This window comes from Entelurus aequoreus, linkage group LG20 (genome assembly GCF_033978785.1).
Source record: "Entelurus aequoreus isolate RoL-2023_Sb linkage group LG20, RoL_Eaeq_v1.1, whole genome shotgun sequence".
In the NCBI taxonomy this organism is placed as follows: Eukaryota; Metazoa; Chordata; class Actinopteri; order Syngnathiformes; family Syngnathidae; genus Entelurus; species Entelurus aequoreus.
In genome coordinates, this window is record NC_084750.1 from 30,587,270 (window position 1) to 30,604,169 (window position 16,900).

At 37.1% G+C, this 16,900-nt stretch overlaps 11 non-coding genes across 11 annotated transcripts; all 11 read right to left on the reverse strand.

Moving 5' to 3' along the window:
- Positions 1–123: 123 nt before the first annotated feature.
- Positions 124–195, reverse strand: trnap-agg (transfer RNA proline (anticodon AGG)). The gene has a single exon. It is a non-coding gene; the product is annotated as a tRNA-Pro (tRNA).
- Positions 196–2,531: 2,336 nt separating this feature from the next.
- On the reverse strand, positions 2,532–2,603 carry trnap-agg (transfer RNA proline (anticodon AGG)). Its single transcript has one exon. It is a non-coding gene; the product is annotated as a tRNA-Pro (tRNA).
- Positions 2,604–4,012: 1,409 nt separating this feature from the next.
- On the reverse strand, positions 4,013–4,084 carry trnap-agg (transfer RNA proline (anticodon AGG)). The gene has a single exon. It is a non-coding gene; the product is annotated as a tRNA-Pro (tRNA).
- A 270-nt stretch (positions 4,085–4,354) lies between these two features.
- Positions 4,355–4,426, reverse strand: trnap-agg (transfer RNA proline (anticodon AGG)). The gene has a single exon. It is a non-coding gene; the product is annotated as a tRNA-Pro (tRNA).
- Positions 4,427–5,279: 853 nt separating this feature from the next.
- trnap-agg (transfer RNA proline (anticodon AGG)) lies at positions 5,280–5,351 on the reverse strand. Its single transcript has one exon. It is a non-coding gene; the product is annotated as a tRNA-Pro (tRNA).
- A 1,408-nt stretch (positions 5,352–6,759) lies between these two features.
- Positions 6,760–6,831, reverse strand: trnap-agg (transfer RNA proline (anticodon AGG)). Its single transcript has one exon. It is a non-coding gene; the product is annotated as a tRNA-Pro (tRNA).
- A 1,410-nt stretch (positions 6,832–8,241) lies between these two features.
- trnap-agg (transfer RNA proline (anticodon AGG)) lies at positions 8,242–8,313 on the reverse strand. Its single transcript has one exon. It is a non-coding gene; the product is annotated as a tRNA-Pro (tRNA).
- Positions 8,314–11,212: 2,899 nt separating this feature from the next.
- trnap-agg (transfer RNA proline (anticodon AGG)) lies at positions 11,213–11,284 on the reverse strand. The gene has a single exon. It is a non-coding gene; the product is annotated as a tRNA-Pro (tRNA).
- Positions 11,285–13,618: 2,334 nt separating this feature from the next.
- Positions 13,619–13,690, reverse strand: trnap-agg (transfer RNA proline (anticodon AGG)). Its single transcript has one exon. It is a non-coding gene; the product is annotated as a tRNA-Pro (tRNA).
- An 852-nt stretch (positions 13,691–14,542) lies between these two features.
- Positions 14,543–14,614, reverse strand: trnap-agg (transfer RNA proline (anticodon AGG)). Its single transcript has one exon. It is a non-coding gene; the product is annotated as a tRNA-Pro (tRNA).
- A 1,408-nt stretch (positions 14,615–16,022) lies between these two features.
- On the reverse strand, positions 16,023–16,094 carry trnap-agg (transfer RNA proline (anticodon AGG)). The gene has a single exon. It is a non-coding gene; the product is annotated as a tRNA-Pro (tRNA).
- Positions 16,095–16,900: the final 806 nt, after the last annotated feature.

Sequence of the window (16,900 nt, forward strand, 5' to 3'; positions counted from 1 at the left end):
CTTTCGTAATAAATTAGAGCTCGTAATTTGAGGTCACACTGTACTTGATTTTATACATTTTCATTGATCCCTTGAGAGGGGGCAATTTGGAAAATTAAGCTGAGAGTTCAAAAGCACTGTTAAGGGCTTGTCCGGGAATTGAACCCGGGACCTCTCGCACCCTAAGCGAGAATCATACGACTAGACCAACAAGCCACAAAAAATGAATTTTCTACAAAAATTCTCATGTATTGTGAGATTTTAACAGGGAACACAATCTAAAACTAAGTTTTTATATGGGCCTTTTACTTGATTTTATACATTTTCATTGATCCCTTGAGGGGGGGGCAATTTGGAAAATTAAGCTTAGAGTTTACAATCACTGCTTAGGGCTTGTTTAGGAATTGAACCCAGAACCTCTCCCACCCAAAGCGAGAATCATACCACTAGACCTACGTTAAAGTACACCAAATTCTCAAAAAAGTTTACTTTTTATTTGTGGAGACGACCTGTAACTGCACTTTTATTAACAAAAAATTTGATTCAGTAATATTTTCATTGATCCCTTGAGTGTGCGCAGTTCTTTCGTAATCAATTAGAGCTCCTAATTTCAGGTCCCACTGTACTTGATTTTATACATTTTCATTGATCCCTTGAGTGTGTGCTGTTTGGAAAATGAGCTGAGAGTTCTAAAGCACTGTTAAGGGGTTGTCCGGGAATTGAACACTGGACCTCTCGCACCCTAAGCGAGAATCATACGACTAGACCAACAAGCCACAAAATGAACTATCAACAAAAATTGTCATGAATTGTGAGATTTTGACAGGGAACACAATCTAAAACTATGCAAGTATATTGGCCTTTTACCACTTATTTAAAGGTATGGCTATTTTGATGCAAAAAAAAAGAACTAAGGCTTACAAGCTCTTTCGTAAACAATTAGAGTTTCTAAATTGAGGTCCCACTGTTTTTGATTTTATACATTTTCATTGATCCCTTGAGGGTGGGCAATTTGGAAAAATAAGCTTAGAGTTAAGAATCACTGCTTAGGGCTTTTCCAGGAATTGAACCCAGGACCTCTCCCACCCAAAGTGAGAATCATACCACTAGACCAACAAGCCCTATGTTACATTACACCAAATTCTCAAAAGAGTTTATATTTTATCTGTGGAGACGACCTGTAACTGCACTTTTATTAACAAAAAATTTGATTCACAACAATTTTCATTGATCCCCTGAGTGTGCGCAGTTTGGAAAATGTTGTTAAATGTTCAAGAAACTGTTAAGGGCTTGCCCGGGAATTGAACACGGGATCTCTCGCACCAAAGCGAGAATCATACGACTAGACCAACAAGCCACAAAAAATTAACTTTCAACAAAAATTCTCATGAATTGTGAGATTTTAACAAGGAACAATCTAAAACTAGGTTTGTATATTGGCCTTTTACCACTAATTTAAAGGTATGGTTATTTTAATGCAAAAAATAACTAAGGGTTACAAGCTCTTTCGTAAACAATTAGAGCTCGTAATTTGAGGGCACACTGTACTTGACTTTATACATTTTCATTGATCCCTTGAGGGGGGGCAATTTGGAAAATTAAGCTGAGAGTTCAAATGCACTGTTAAGGGCTTGTCCGGGAATTAAACCCGGGACCTCTCGCTACCTAAGCGAGAATCATACGACTCGACCAACAAGCCGCAAAATATGCACTTTCAACAAAAATTCTCATGAATTGTGAGATTTTAACAGGGAACACAATCTAAAACTACGTTAGTATATTGATCTTTTACCACTAATTTAAAGGTAAGGCTATTTTGATGCAAAAAAAAAGAACTAAGGCTTACAAGCTCTTTCGTAAACAATTAGAGTTTCTAAATTGAGGTCCCACTGTTTTTGATTTTATACATTTTCATTGATCCCTTGAGGGTGGGCAATTTGGAAAAATAAGCTTAGAGCTAAGAATCACTGCTTAGGGCTTTTCCAGGAATTGAACCCAGGACCTCTCCCACCCAAAGTGAGAATCATACCACTAGACCAACAAGCCCTATGTTACATTACACCAAATTCTCAAAAGAGTTTATATTTTATCTGTGGAGACGACCTGTAACTGCACTTTTATTAACAAAAAATTTGATTCACAACAATTTTCATTGATCCCTTGAGTGTGCGCAGTTTGGAAAATTTAGCTGAGAGTTCAACGAACTGTTAAGGGCTTGCCCGGGAATTGAACCCGGGATCTCTCGCACCAAAGCGAGAATCATACGACTAGACCAACAAGCCACAAAAAATTAACTTTCAACAAAAATTCTCATGAATTGTGAGATTTTAACAAGGAACAATCTAAAACTAGGTTTGTATATTGGCCTTTTACCACTAATTTAAAGGTATGGTTATTTTAATGCAAAAAATAACTAAGGGTTACAAGCTCTTTCGTAATCAATTAGAGCTCGTAATTTGAGGTCACACTGTACTTGATTTTATACATTTTCATTGATCCCTTGAGGGGGGGCAATTTGGAAAATTAAGCTGAGAGTTCAAAAGCACTGTTAAGGGCTTGTCCGGGAATTGAACCCGGGACCTCTCGCACCCTAAGCGAGAATCATACGACTAGACCAACAAGCCACAAAAAATGAATTTTCTACAAAAATTCTCATGTATTGTGAGATTTTAACAGGGAACACAATCTAAAACTAAGTTTTTATATGGGCCTTTTACTTGATTTTATACATTTTCATTGATCCCTTGAGGGGGGGCAATTTGGAAAATTAAGCTTGGAGTTTAGAATCACTGCTTAGGGCTTGTTTAGGAATTGAACCCAGAACCTCTCCCACCCAAAGCGAGAATCATACCACTAGACCTACGTTAAAGTACACCAAATTCTCAAAAAAGTTTACTTTTTATTTGTGGAGACGACCTGTAACTGCACTTTTATTAACAAAAAATTTGATTCACTAATATTTTCATTGATCCCTTGAGTGTGCGCAGTTCTTTCGTAATCAATTAGAGCTCGTAATTTCAGGTCCCACTGTACTTGATTTTATACATTTTCATTGATCCCTTGAGTGTGTGCTGTTTGGAAAATTGAGCTGAGAGTTCTAAAGCACTGTTAAGGGGTTGTCCGGGAATTGAACACTGGACCTCTCGCACCCTAAGCGAGAATCATACGACTAGACCAACAAGCCACAAAATGAACTATCAACAAAAATTGTCATGAATTGTGAGATTTTGACAGGGAACACAATCTAAAACTATGCAAGTATATTGGCCTTTTACCACTTATTTAAAGGTATGGCTATTTTGATGCAAAAAAAAGAACTAAGGCTTACAAGCTCTTTCGTAAACAATTAGAGTTTCTAAATTGAGGTCCCACTGTTTTTGATTTTATACATTTTCATTGATCCCTTGAGGGTGGGCAATTTGGAAAAATAAGCTTAGAGTTAAGAATCACTGCTTAGGGCTTTTCCAGGAATTGAACCCAGGACCTCTCCCACCCAAAGTGAGAATCATACCACTAGACCAACAAGCCCTATGTTACATTACACCAAATTCTCAAAAGAGTTTATATTTTATCTGTGGAGACGACCTGTAACTGCACTTTTATTAACAAAAAATTTGATTCACAACAATTTTCATTGATCCCTTGAGTGTGCGCAGTTTGGAAAATTTAGCTGAGAGTTCAACGAACTGTTAAGGGCTTGCCCGGGAATAGAACCCGGGATCTCTCGCACCAAAGCGAGAATCATACGACTAGACCAACAAGCCACAAAAATAAACTTTCAACAAAAATTCTCATGAATTGTGAGATTTTAACAAGGAACAATCTAAAACTAGGTGTGTATATTGGCCTCTTACCACTAATTTAAAGGTATGGTTATTTTAATGCAAAAAATAACTAAGGGTTACAAGCTCTTTCGTAATCAATTAGAGCTCGTAATTTGAGGTCACACTGTACTTGATTTTATACATTTTCATTGATCCCTTGAGGGGGGGCAATTTGGAAAATTAAGCTGAGAGTTCAAAAGCACTGTTAAGGGCTTGTCCGGGAATTGAACCCGGGACCTCTCGCACCCTAAGCGAGAATCATACGACTAGACCAACAAGCCACAAAAAATGAATTTTCTACAAAAATTCTCATGAATTGTGAGATTTTAACAAGGAACAATCTAAAACTAGGTTTGTATATTGGCCTTTTACCACTAATTTAAAGGTATGGTTATTTTAATGCAAAAAATAACTAAGGGTTACAAGCTCTTTCGTAATCAATTAGAGCTCGTAATTTGAGGTCACACTGTACTTGATTTTATACATTTTCATTGATCCCTTGAGGGGGGGCAATTTGGAAAATTAAGCTGAGAGTTCAAAAGCACTGTTAAGGGCTTGTCCGGGAATTGAACCCGGGACCTCTCGCACCCTAAGCGAGAATCATACGACTAGACCAACAAGCCGCAAAATATGCACTTTCAACAAAAATTCTCATGAATTGTGAGATTTTAACAGGGAACACAATCTAAAACTACGTTAGTATATTGATCTTTTACCACTAATTTAAAGGTAAGGCTATTTTGATGCAAAAAAAAAAGAACTAAGGCTTACAAGCTCTTTCGTAAACAATTAGAGTTTCTAAATTGAGGTCCCACTGTTTTTGATTTTATACATTTTCATTGATCCCTTGAGGGTGGGCAATTTGGAAAAATAAGCTTAGAGTTAAGAATCACTGCTTAGGGCTTTTCCAGGAATTGAACCCAGGACCTCTCCCACCCAAAGTGAGAATCATACCACTAGACCAACAAGCCCTATGTTACATTACACCAAATTCTCAAAAGAGTTTATATTTTATCTGTGGAGACGACCTGTAACTGCACTTTTATTAACAAAAAATTTGATTCACAACAATTTTCATTGATCCCTTGAGTGTGCGCAGTTTGGAAAATTTAGCTGAGAGTTCAACGAACTGTTAAGGGCTTGCCCGGGAATTGAACCCGGGATCTCTCGCACCAAAGCGAGAATCATACGACTAGACCAACAAGCCACAAAAAATTAACTTTCAACAAAAATTCTCATGAATTGTGAGATTTTAACAAGGAACAATCTAAAACTAGGTTTGTATATTGGCCTTTTACCACTAATTTAAAGGTATGGTTATTTTAATGCAAAAAATAACTAAGGGTTACAAGCTCTTTCGTAATCAATTAGAGCTCGTAATTTGAGGTCACACTGTACTTGATTTTATACATTTTCATTGATCCCTTGAGGGGGGCAATTTGGAAAATTAAGCTGAGAGTTCAAAAGCACTGTTAAGGGCTTGTCCGGGAATTGAACCCGGGACCTCTCGCACCCTAAGCGAGAATCATACGACTAGACCAACAAGCCACAAAAAATGAATTTTCTACAAAATTCTCATGTATTGTGAGATTTTAACAGGGAACACAATCTAAAACTAAGTTTTTATATGGGCCTTTTACTTGATTTTATACATTTTCATTGATCCCTTGAGGGGGGGCAATTTGGAAAATTAAGCTTAGAGTTTAGAATCACTGCTTAGGGCTTGTTTAGGAATTGAACCCAGAACCTCTCCCACCCAAAGCGAGAATCATACCACTAGACCTACGTTAAAGTACACCAAATTCTCAAAAAAGTTTACTTTTTATTTGTGGAGACGACCTGTAACTGCACTTTTATTAACAAAAAATTTGATTCACTAATATTTTCATTGATCCCTTGAGTGTGCGCAGTTCTTTCGTAATCAATTAGAGCTCGTAATTTCAGGTCCCACTGTACTTGATTTTATACATTTTCATTGATCCCTTGAGTGTGTGCTGTTTGGAAAATTGAGCTGAGAGTTCTAAAGCACTGTTAAGGGGTTGTCCGGGAATTGAACACTGGACCTCTCGCACCCTAAGCGAGAATCATACGACTAGACCAACAAGCCACAAAATGAACTATCAACAAAAATTGTCATGAATTGTGAGATTTTGACAGGGAACACAATCTAAAACTATGCAAGTATATTGGCCTTTTACCACTTATTTAAAGGTATGGCTATTTTGATGCAAAAAAAAGAACTAAGGCTTACAAGCTCTTTCGTAAACAATTAGAGTTTCTAAATTGAGGTCCCACTGTTTTTGATTTTATACATTTTCATTGATCCCTTGAGGGTGGGCAATTTGGAAAAATAAGCTTAGAGTTAAGAATCACTGCTTAGGGCTTTTCCAGGAATTGAACCCAGGACTCTCCCACCCAAAGTGAGAATCATACCACTAGACCAACAAGCCCTATGTTACATTACACCAAATTCTCAAAAGAGTTTATATTTTATCTGTGGAGACGACCTGTAACTGCACTTTTATTAACAAAAAATTTGATTCACAACAATTTTCATTGATCCCTTGAGTGTGCGCAGTTTGGAAAATTTAGCTGAGAGTTCAACGAACTGTTAAGGGCTTGCCCGGGAATTGAACCCGGGATCTCTCGCACCAACGCGAGAATCATACGACTAGACCAACAAGCCACAAAAAATTAACTTTCAACAAAAATTCTCATGAATTGTGAGATTTTAACAAGGAACAATCTAAAACTAGGTTTGTATATTGGCCTCTTACCACTAATTTAAAGGTATGGTTATTTTAATGCAAAAAATAACTAAGGGTTACAAGCTCTTTCGTAATAAATTAGAGCTCGTAATTTGAGGTCACACTGTACTTGATTTTATACATTTTCATTGATCCCTTGAGAGGGGGCAATTTGGAAAATTAAGCTGAGAGTTCAAAAGCACTGTTAAGGGCTTGTCCGGGAATTGAACCCGGGACCTCTCGCACCCTAAGCGAGAATCATACGACTAGACCAACAAGCCACAAAAAATGAATTTTCTACAAAAATTCTCATGTATTGTGAGATTTTAACAGGGAACACAATCTAAAACTAAGTTTTTATATGGGCCTTTTACTTGATTTTATACATTTTCATTGATCCCTTGAGGGGGGGGCAATTTGGAAAATTAAGCTTAGAGTTTAGAATCACTGCTTAGGGCTTGTTTAGGAATTGAACCCAGAACCTCTCCCACCCAAAGCGAGAATCATACCACTAGACCTACGTTAAAGTACACCAAATTCTCAAAAAAGTTTACTTTTTATTTGTGGAGACGACCTGTAACTGCACTTTTATTAACAAAAAATTTGATTCACTAATATTTTCATTGATCCCTTGAGTGTGCGCAGTTCTTTCGTAATCAATTAGAGCTCGTAATTTCAGGTCCCACTGTACTTGATTTTATACATTTTCATTGATCCCTTGAGTGTGTGCTGTTTGGAAAATTGAGCTGAGAGTTCTAAAGCACTGTTAAGGGGTTGTCCGGGAATTGAACACTGGACCTCTCGCACCCTAAGCGAGAATCATACGACTAGACCAACAAGCCACAAAATGAACTATCAACAAAAATTGTCATGAATTGTGAGATTTTGACAGGGAACACAATCTAAAACTATGCAAGTATATTGGCCTTTTACCACTTATTTAAAGGTATGGCTATTTTGATGCAAAAAAAAGAACTAAGGCTTACAAGCTCTTTCGTAAACAATTAGAGTTTCTAAATTGAGGTCCCACTGTTTTTGATTTTATACATTTTCATTGATCCCTTGAGGGTGGGCAATTTGGAAAAATAAGCTTAGAGTTAAGAATCACTGCTTAGGGCTTTTCCAGGAATTGAACCCAGGACTCTCCCACCCAAAGTGAGAATCATACCACTAGACCAACAAGCCCTATGTTACATTACACCAAATTCTCAAAAGAGTTTATATTTTATCTGTGGAGACGACCTGTAACTGCACTTTTATTAACAAAAAATTTGATTCACAACAATTTTCATTGATCCCTTGAGTGTGCGCAGTTTGGAAAATTTAGCTGAGAGTTCAACGAACTGTTAAGGGCTTGCCCGGGAATTGAACCCGGGATCTCTCGCACCAACGCGAGAATCATACGACTAGACCAACAAGCCACAAAAAATTAACTTTCAACAAAAATTCTCATGAATTGTGAGATTTTAACAAGGAACAATCTAAAACTAGGTTTGTATATTGGCCTCTTACCACTAATTTAAAGGTATGGTTATTTTAATGCAAAAAATAACTAAGGGTTACAAGCTCTTTCGTAATAAATTAGAGCTCGTAATTTGAGGTCACACTGTACTTGATTTTATACATTTTCATTGATCCCTTGAGAGGGGGCAATTTGGAAAATTAAGCTGAGAGTTCAAAAGCACTGTTAAGGGCTTGTCCGGGAATTGAACCCGGGACCTCTCGCACCCTAAGCGAGAATCATACGACTAGACCAACAAGCCACAAAAAATGAATTTTCTACAAAAATTCTCATGTATTGTGAGATTTTAACAGGGAACACAATCTAAAACTAAGTTTTTATATGGGCCTTTTACTTGATTTTATACATTTTCATTGATCCCTTGAGGGGGGGGCAATTTGGAAAATTAAGCTTAGAGTTTAGAATCACTGCTTAGGGCTTGTTTAGGAATTGAACCCAGAACCTCTCCCACCCAAAGCGAGAATCATACCACTAGACCTACGTTAAAGTACACCAAATTCTCAAAAAAGTTTACTTTTTATTTGTGGAGACGACCTGTAACTGCACTTTTATTAACAAAAAATTTGATTCACTAATATTTTCATTGATCCCTTGAGTGTGCGCAGTTCTTTCGTAATCAATTAGAGCTCGTAATTTCAGGTCCCACTGTACTTGATTTTATACATTTTCATTGATCCCTTGAGTGTGTGCTGTTTGGAAAATGAGCTGAGAGTTCTAAAGCACTGTTAAGGGGTTGTCCGGGAATTGAACACTGGACCTCTCGCACCCTAAGCGAGAATCATACGACTAGACCAACAAGCCACAAAATGAACTATCAACAAAAATTGTCATGAATTGTGAGATTTTGACAGGGAACACAATCTAAAACTATGCAAGTATATTGGCCTTTTACCACTAATTTAAAGGTATGGTTATTTTAATGCAAAAAATAACTAAGGGTTACAAGCTCTTTCGTAAACAGTTAGAGTTTCTAAATTGAGGTCCCACTGTTTTTGATTTTATACAATTTCATTGATCCCTTGAGGGGGGGCAATTTGGAAAAATAAGCTTAGAGTTAAGAATTACTGCTTGGGGCTTGTCCAGGAATTGAACCCAAGACCTCTCCCACCCAAAGCGAGAATCATACCACTAAACCAACAAGCCCTATGTTAAATTACACCAAATTCTCAAAAAAGTTTATATTTTATCCGTGGAGACGACCTGTAACTGCACTTTTATTAACAAAAAATTTGATTCACAACAAGTTTCATTGATCCCCTGAGTGTGCGCAGTTTGGAAAATTTTGCTAAATGTTCAAGAAACTGTTAAGGGCTTGCCCGGGAATTGAACACGGGATCTCTCGCACCAAAGCGAGAATCATACGACTAGACCAACAAGCCACAAAAAATTAACTTTCAACAAAAATTCTCATGAATTGTGAGATTTTAACAAGGAACAATCTAAAACTAGGTTTGTATATTGGCCTTTTACCACTAATTTAAAGGTATGGTTATTTTAATGCAAAAAATAACTAAGGGTTACAAGCTCTTTCGTAAACAATTAGAGTTTCTAAATCGAGGTCCCACTGTTTTTGATTTTATACATTTTCATTGATCCCTTGGGGGTGGGCAATTTGGAAAAATAAGCTTAGAGTTAAGAATCACTGCTTGGGGCTTGTCCAGGAATTGAACCCAAGACCTCTCCCACCCAAAGCGAGAATCATACCACTAGACCAACAAGTCCTATGTTAAATTACACCAAATTCTCAAAAAAGTTTATATTTTATCTGTGGAGACGACCTGTAACTGCACTTTTATTAAGAAAAAATTTGATTCACAACAATTTTCATTGATCCCTTGAGTGTGCGCAGTTTGGAAAATTTAGCTGAGAGTTCAAGGAACTGTTAAGGGCTTGCCCGGGATTTGAACACGGGATCCCTCGCACCAAAGCGAGAATCATACGACTAGACCAACAAGCCACAAAAAAATTAACTTTCAACAAAAATTCTCATGAATTGTGAGATTTTAACAAGGAACAATCTAAAACTAGGTTTGTATATTGGCCTTTTACCACTAATTTAAAGGTATGGTTATTTTAATGCAAAAAATAACTAAGGGTTACAAGCTCTTTCGTAATCAATTAGAGCTCGTAATTTGAGGGCACACTGTACTTGACTTTATACATTTTCATTGATCCCTTGAGGGGGGGCAATTTGGAAAATTAAGCTGAGAGTTCAAATGCACTGTTAAGGGCTTGTCCGGGAATTAAACCCGGGACCTCTCGCTACCTAAGCGAGAATCATACGACCGCAAAATATGCACTTTCAACAAAAATTCTCATGAATTGTGAGATTTTAACAGGGAACACAATCTAAAACTACGTTAGTATATTGATCTTTTACCACTAATTTAAAGGTAAGGCTATTTTGATGCAAAAAAAAAGAACTAAGGCTTACAAGCTCTTTCGTAAACAATTAGAGTTTCTAAATTGAGGTCCCACTGTTTTTGATTTTATACATTTTCATTGATCCCTTGAGGGTGGGGCAATTTGGAAAAATAAGCTTAGAGTTAAGAATCACTGCTTAGGGCTTTTCCAGGAATTGAACCCAGGACCTCTCCCACCCAAAGTGAGAATCATACCACTAGACCAACAAGCCCTATGTTACATTACACCAAATTCTCAAAAGAGTGTATATTTTATCTGTGGAGACGACCTGTAACTGCACTTTTATTAACAAAAAATTTGATTCACAACAATTTTCATTGATCCCTTGAGTGTGCGCAGTTTGGAAAATTTAGCTGAGAGTTCAACGAACTGTTAAGGGCTTGCCCGGGAATTGAACCCGGGATCTCTCGCACCAAAGCGAGAATCATACGACTAGACCAACAAGCCACGAAAAATTAACTTTCAACAAAAATTCTCATGAATTGTGAGATTTTAACAAGGAACAATCTAAAACTAGGTTTGTATATTGGCCTTTTACCACTAATTTAAAGGTATGGTTATTTTAATGCAAAAAATAACTAAGGGTTACAAGCTCTTTCGTAATCAATTAGAGCTCGTAATTTGAGGTCACACTGTACTTGATTTTATACATTTTCATTGATCCCTTGAGGGGGGCAATTTGGAAAATTAAGCTGAGAGTTCAAAAGCACTGTTAAGGGCTTGTCCGGGAATTGAACCCGGGACCTCTCGCACCCTAAGCGAGAATCATACGACTAGACCAACAAGCCACAAAAAATGAATTTTCTACAAAATTCTCATGTATTGTGAGATTTTAACAGGGAACACAATCTAAAACTAAGTTTTTATATGGGCCTTTTACTTGATTTTATACATTTTCATTGATCCCTTGAGGGGGGGCAATTTGGAAAATTAAGCTTAGAGTTTAGAATCACTGCTTAGGGCTTGTTTAGGAATTGAACCCAGAACCTCTCCCACCCAAAGCGAGAATCATACCACTAGACCTACGTTAAAGTACACCAAATTCTCAAAAAAGTTTACTTTTTATTTGTGGAGACGACCTGTAACTGCACTTTTATTAACAAAAAATTTGATTCACTAATATTTTCATTGATCCCTTGAGTGTGCGCAGTTCTTTCGTAATCAATTAGAGCTCGTAATTTCAGGTCCCACTGTACTTGATTTTATACATTTTCATTGATCCCTTGAGTGTGTGCTGTTTGGAAAATTGAGCTGAGAGTTCTAAAGCACTGTTAAGGGGTTGTCCGGGAATTCAACACTGGACCTCTCGCACCCTAAGCGAGAATCATACGACTAGACCAACAAGCCACAAAATGAACTATCAACAAAAATTGTCATGAATTGTGAGATTTTGACAGGGAACACAATCTAAAACTATGCAAGTATATTGGCCTTTTACCACTTATTTAAAGGTATGGCTATTTTGATGCAAAAAAAAGAACTAAGGCTTACAAGCTCTTTCGTAAACAATTAGAGTTTCTAAATTGAGGTCCCACTGTTTTTGATTTTATACATTTTCATTGATCCCTTGAGGGTGGGCAATTTGGAAAAATAAGCTTAGAGTTAAGAATCACTGCTTAGGGCTTTTCCAGGAATTGAACCCAGGACCTCTCCCACCCAAAGTGAGAATCATACCACTAGACCAACAAGCCCTATGTTACATTACACCAAATTCTCAAAAGAGTTTATATTTTATCTGTGGAGACGACCTGTAACTGCACTTTTATTAACAAAAAATTTGATTCACAACAATTTTCATTGATCCCCTGAGTGTGCGCAGTTTGGAAAATTTTGCTAAATGTTCAAGAAACTGTTAAGGGCTTGCCCGGGAATTGAACACGGGATCTCTCGCACCAAAGCGAGAATCATACGACTAGACCAACAAGCCACAAAAAATTAACTTTCAACAAAAATTCTCATGAATTGTGAGATTTTAACAAGGAACAATCTAAAACTAGGTTTGTATATTGGCCTTTTACCACTAATTTAAAGGTATGGTTATTTTAATGCAAAAAATAACTAAGGGTTACAAGCTCTTTCGTAAACAATTAGAGCTCGTAATTTGAGGGCACACTGTACTTGACTTTATACATTTTCATTGATCCCTTGAGGGGGGGCAATTTGGAAAATTAAGCTGAGAGTTCAAATGCACTGTTAAGGGCTTGTCCGGGAATTAAACCCGGGACCTCTCGCTACCTAAGCGAGAATCATACGACTCGACCAACAAGCCGCAAAATATGCACTTTCAACAAAAATTCTCATGAATTGTGAGATTTTAACAGGGAACACAATCTAAAACTACGTTAGTATATTGATCTTTTACCACTAATTTAAAGGTAAGGCTATTTTGATGCAAAAAAAAAGAACTAAGGCTTACAAGCTCTTTCGTAAACAATTAGAGTTTCTAAATTGAGGTCCCACTGTTTTTGATTTTATACATTTTCATTGATCCCTTGAGGGTGGGCAATTTGGAAAAATAAGCTTAGAGCTAAGAATCACTGCTTAGGGCTTTTCCAGGAATTGAACCCAGGACCTCTCCCACCCAAAGTGAGAATCATACCACTAGACCAACAAGCCCTATGTTACATTACACCAAATTCTCAAAAGAGTTTATATTTTATCTGTGGAGACGACCTGTAACTGCACTTTTATTAACAAAAAATTTGATTCACAACAATTTTCATTGATCCCTTGAGTGTGCGCAGTTTGGAAAATTTAGCTGAGAGTTCAACGAACTGTTAAGGGCTTGCCCGGGAATTGAACCCGGGATCTCTCGCACCAAAGCGAGAATCATACGACTAGACCAACAAGCCACAAAAAATTAACTTTCAACAAAAATTCTCATGAATTGTGAGATTTTAACAAGGAACAATCTAAAACTAGGTTTGTATATTGGCCTTTTACCACTAATTTAAAGGTATGGTTATTTTAATGCAAAAAATAACTAAGGGTTACAAGCTCTTTCGTAATCAATTAGAGCTCGTAATTTGAGGTCACACTGTACTTGATTTTATACATTTTCATTGATCCCTTGAGGGGGGGCAATTTGGAAAATTAAGCTGAGAGTTCAAAAGCACTGTTAAGGGCTTGTCCGGGAATTGAACCCGGGACCTCTCGCACCCTAAGCGAGAATCATACGACTAGACCAACAAGCCGCAAAATATGCACTTTCAACAAAAATTCTCATGAATTGTGAGATTTTAACAGGGAACACAATCTAAAACTACGTTAGTATATTGATCTTTTACCACTAATTTAAAGGTAAGGCTATTTTGATGCAAAAAAAAAGAACTAAGGCTTACAAGCTCTTTCGTAAACAATTAGAGTTTCTAAATTGAGGTCCCACTGTTTTTGATTTTATACATTTTCATTGATCCCTTGAGGGTGGGCAATTTGGAAAAATAAGCTTAGAGTTAAGAATCACTGCTTAGGGCTTTTCCAGGAATTGAACCCAGGACCTCTCCCACCCAAAGTGAGAATCATACCACTAGACCAACAAGCCCTATGTTACATTACACCAAATTCTCAAAAGAGTTTATATTTTATCTGTGGAGACGACCTGTAACTGCACTTTTATTAACAAAAAATTTGATTCACAACAATTTTCATTGATCCCTTGAGTGTGCGCAGTTTGGAAAATTTAGCTGAGAGTTCAACGAACTGTTAAGGGCTTGCCCGGGAATTGAACCCGGGATCTCTCGCACCAAAGCGAGAATCATACGACTAGACCAACAAGCCACAAAAAATTAACTTTCAACAAAAATTCTCATGAATTGTGAGATTTTAACAAGGAACAATCTAAAACTAGGTTTGTATATTGGCCTTTTACCACTAATTTAAAGGTATGGTTATTTTAATGCAAAAAATAACTAAGGGTTACAAGCTCTTTCGTAATCAATTAGAGCTCGTAATTTGAGGTCACACTGTACTTGATTTTATACATTTTCATTGATCCCTTGAGGGGGGCAATTTGGAAAATTAAGCTGAGAGTTCAAAAGCACTGTTAAGGGCTTGTCCGGGAATTGAACCCGGGACCTCTCGCACCCTAAGCGAGAATCATACGACTAGACCAACAAGCCACAAAAAATGAATTTTCTACAAAATTCTCATGTATTGTGAGATTTTAACAGGGAACACAATCTAAAACTAAGTTTTTATATGGGCCTTTTACTTGATTTTATACATTTTCATTGATCCCTTGAGGGGGGGCAATTTGGAAAATTAAGCTTAGAGTTTAGAATCACTGCTTAGGGCTTGTTTAGGAATTGAACCCAGAACCTCTCCCACCCAAAGCGAGAATCATACCACTAGACCTACGTTAAAGTACACCAAATTCTCAAAAAAGTTTACTTTTTATTTGTGGAGACGACCTGTAACTGCACTTTTATTAACAAAAAATTTGATTCACTAATATTTTCATTGATCCCTTGAGTGTGCGCAGTTCTTTCGTAATCAATTAGAGCTCGTAATTTCAGGTCCCACTGTACTTGATTTTATACATTTTCATTGATCCCTTGAGTGTGTGCTGTTTGGAAAATTGAGCTGAGAGTTCTAAAGCACTGTTAAGGGGTTGTCCGGGAATTGAACACTGGACCTCTCGCACCCTAAGCGAGAATCATACGACTAGACCAACAAGCCACAAAATGAACTATCAACAAAAATTGTCATGAATTGTGAGATTTTGACAGGGAACACAATCTAAAACTATGCAAGTATATTGGCCTTTTACCACTTATTTAAAGGTATGGCTATTTTGATGCAAAAAAAAGAACTAAGGCTTACAAGCTCTTTCGTAAACAATTAGAGTTTCTAAATTGAGGTCCCACTGTTTTTGATTTTATACATTTTCATTGATCCCTTGAGGGTGGGCAATTTGGAAAAATAAGCTTAGAGTTAAGAATCACTGCTTAGGGCTTTTCCAGGAATTGAACCCAGGACTCTCCCACCCAAAGTGAGAATCATACCACTAGACCAACAAGCCCTATGTTACATTACACCAAATTCTCAAAAGAGTTTATATTTTATCTGTGGAGACGACCTGTAACTGCACTTTTATTAACAAAAAATTTGATTCACAACAATTTTCATTGATCCCTTGAGTGTGCGCAGTTTGGAAAATTTAGCTGAGAGTTCAACGAACTGTTAAGGGCTTGCCCGGGAATTGAACCCGGGATCTCTCGCACCAACGCGAGAATCATACGACTAGACCAACAAGCCACAAAAAATTAACTTTCAACAAAAATTCTCATGAATTGTGAGATTTTAACAAGGAACAATCTAAAACTAGGTTTGTATATTGGCCTCTTACCACTAATTTAAAGGTATGGTTATTTTAATGCAAAAAATAACTAAGGGTTACAAGCTCTTTCGTAATAAATTAGAGCTCGTAATTTGAGGTCACACTGTACTTGATTTTATACATTTTCATTGATCCCTTGAGAGGGGGCAATTTGGAAAATTAAGCTGAGAGTTCAAAAGCACTGTTAAGGGCTTGTCCGGGAATTGAACCCGGGACCTCTCGCACCCTAAGCGAGAATCATACGACTAGACCAACAAGCCACAAAAAATGAATTTTCTACAAAAATTCTCATGTATTGTGAGATTTTAACAGGGAACACAATCTAAAACTAAGTTTTTATATGGGCCTTTTACTTGATTTTATACATTTTCATTGATCCCTTGAGGGGGGGGCAATTTGGAAAATTAAGCTTAGAGTTTACAATCACTGCTTAGGGCTTGTTTAGGAATTGAACCCAGAACCTCTCCCACCCAAAGCGAGAATCATACCACTAGACCTACGTTAAAGTACACCAAATTCTCAAAAAAGTTTACTTTTTATTTGTGGAGACGACCTGTAACTGCACTTTTATTAACAAAAAATTTGATTCAGTAATATTTTCATTGATCCCTTGAGTGTGCGCAGTTCTTTCGTAATCAATTAGAGCTCGTAATTTCAGGTCCCACTGTACTTGATTTTATACATTTTCATTGATCCCTTGAGTGTGTGCTGTTTGGAAAATGAGCTGAGAGTTCTAAAGCACTGTTAAGGGGTTGTCCGGGAATTGAACACTGGACCTCTCGCACCCTAAGCGAGAATCATACGACTAGACCAACAAGCCACAAAATGAACTATCAACAAAAATTGTCATGAATTGTGAGATTTTGACAGGGAACACAATCTAAAACTATGCAAGTATATTGGCCTTTTACCACTTATTTAAAGGTATGGCTATTTTGATGCAAAAAAAAAGAACTAAGGCTTACAAGCTCTTTCGTAAACAATTAGAGTTTCTAAATTGAGGTCCCACTGTTTTTGATTTTATACATTTTCATTGATCCCTTGAGGGTGGGCAATTTGGAAAAAT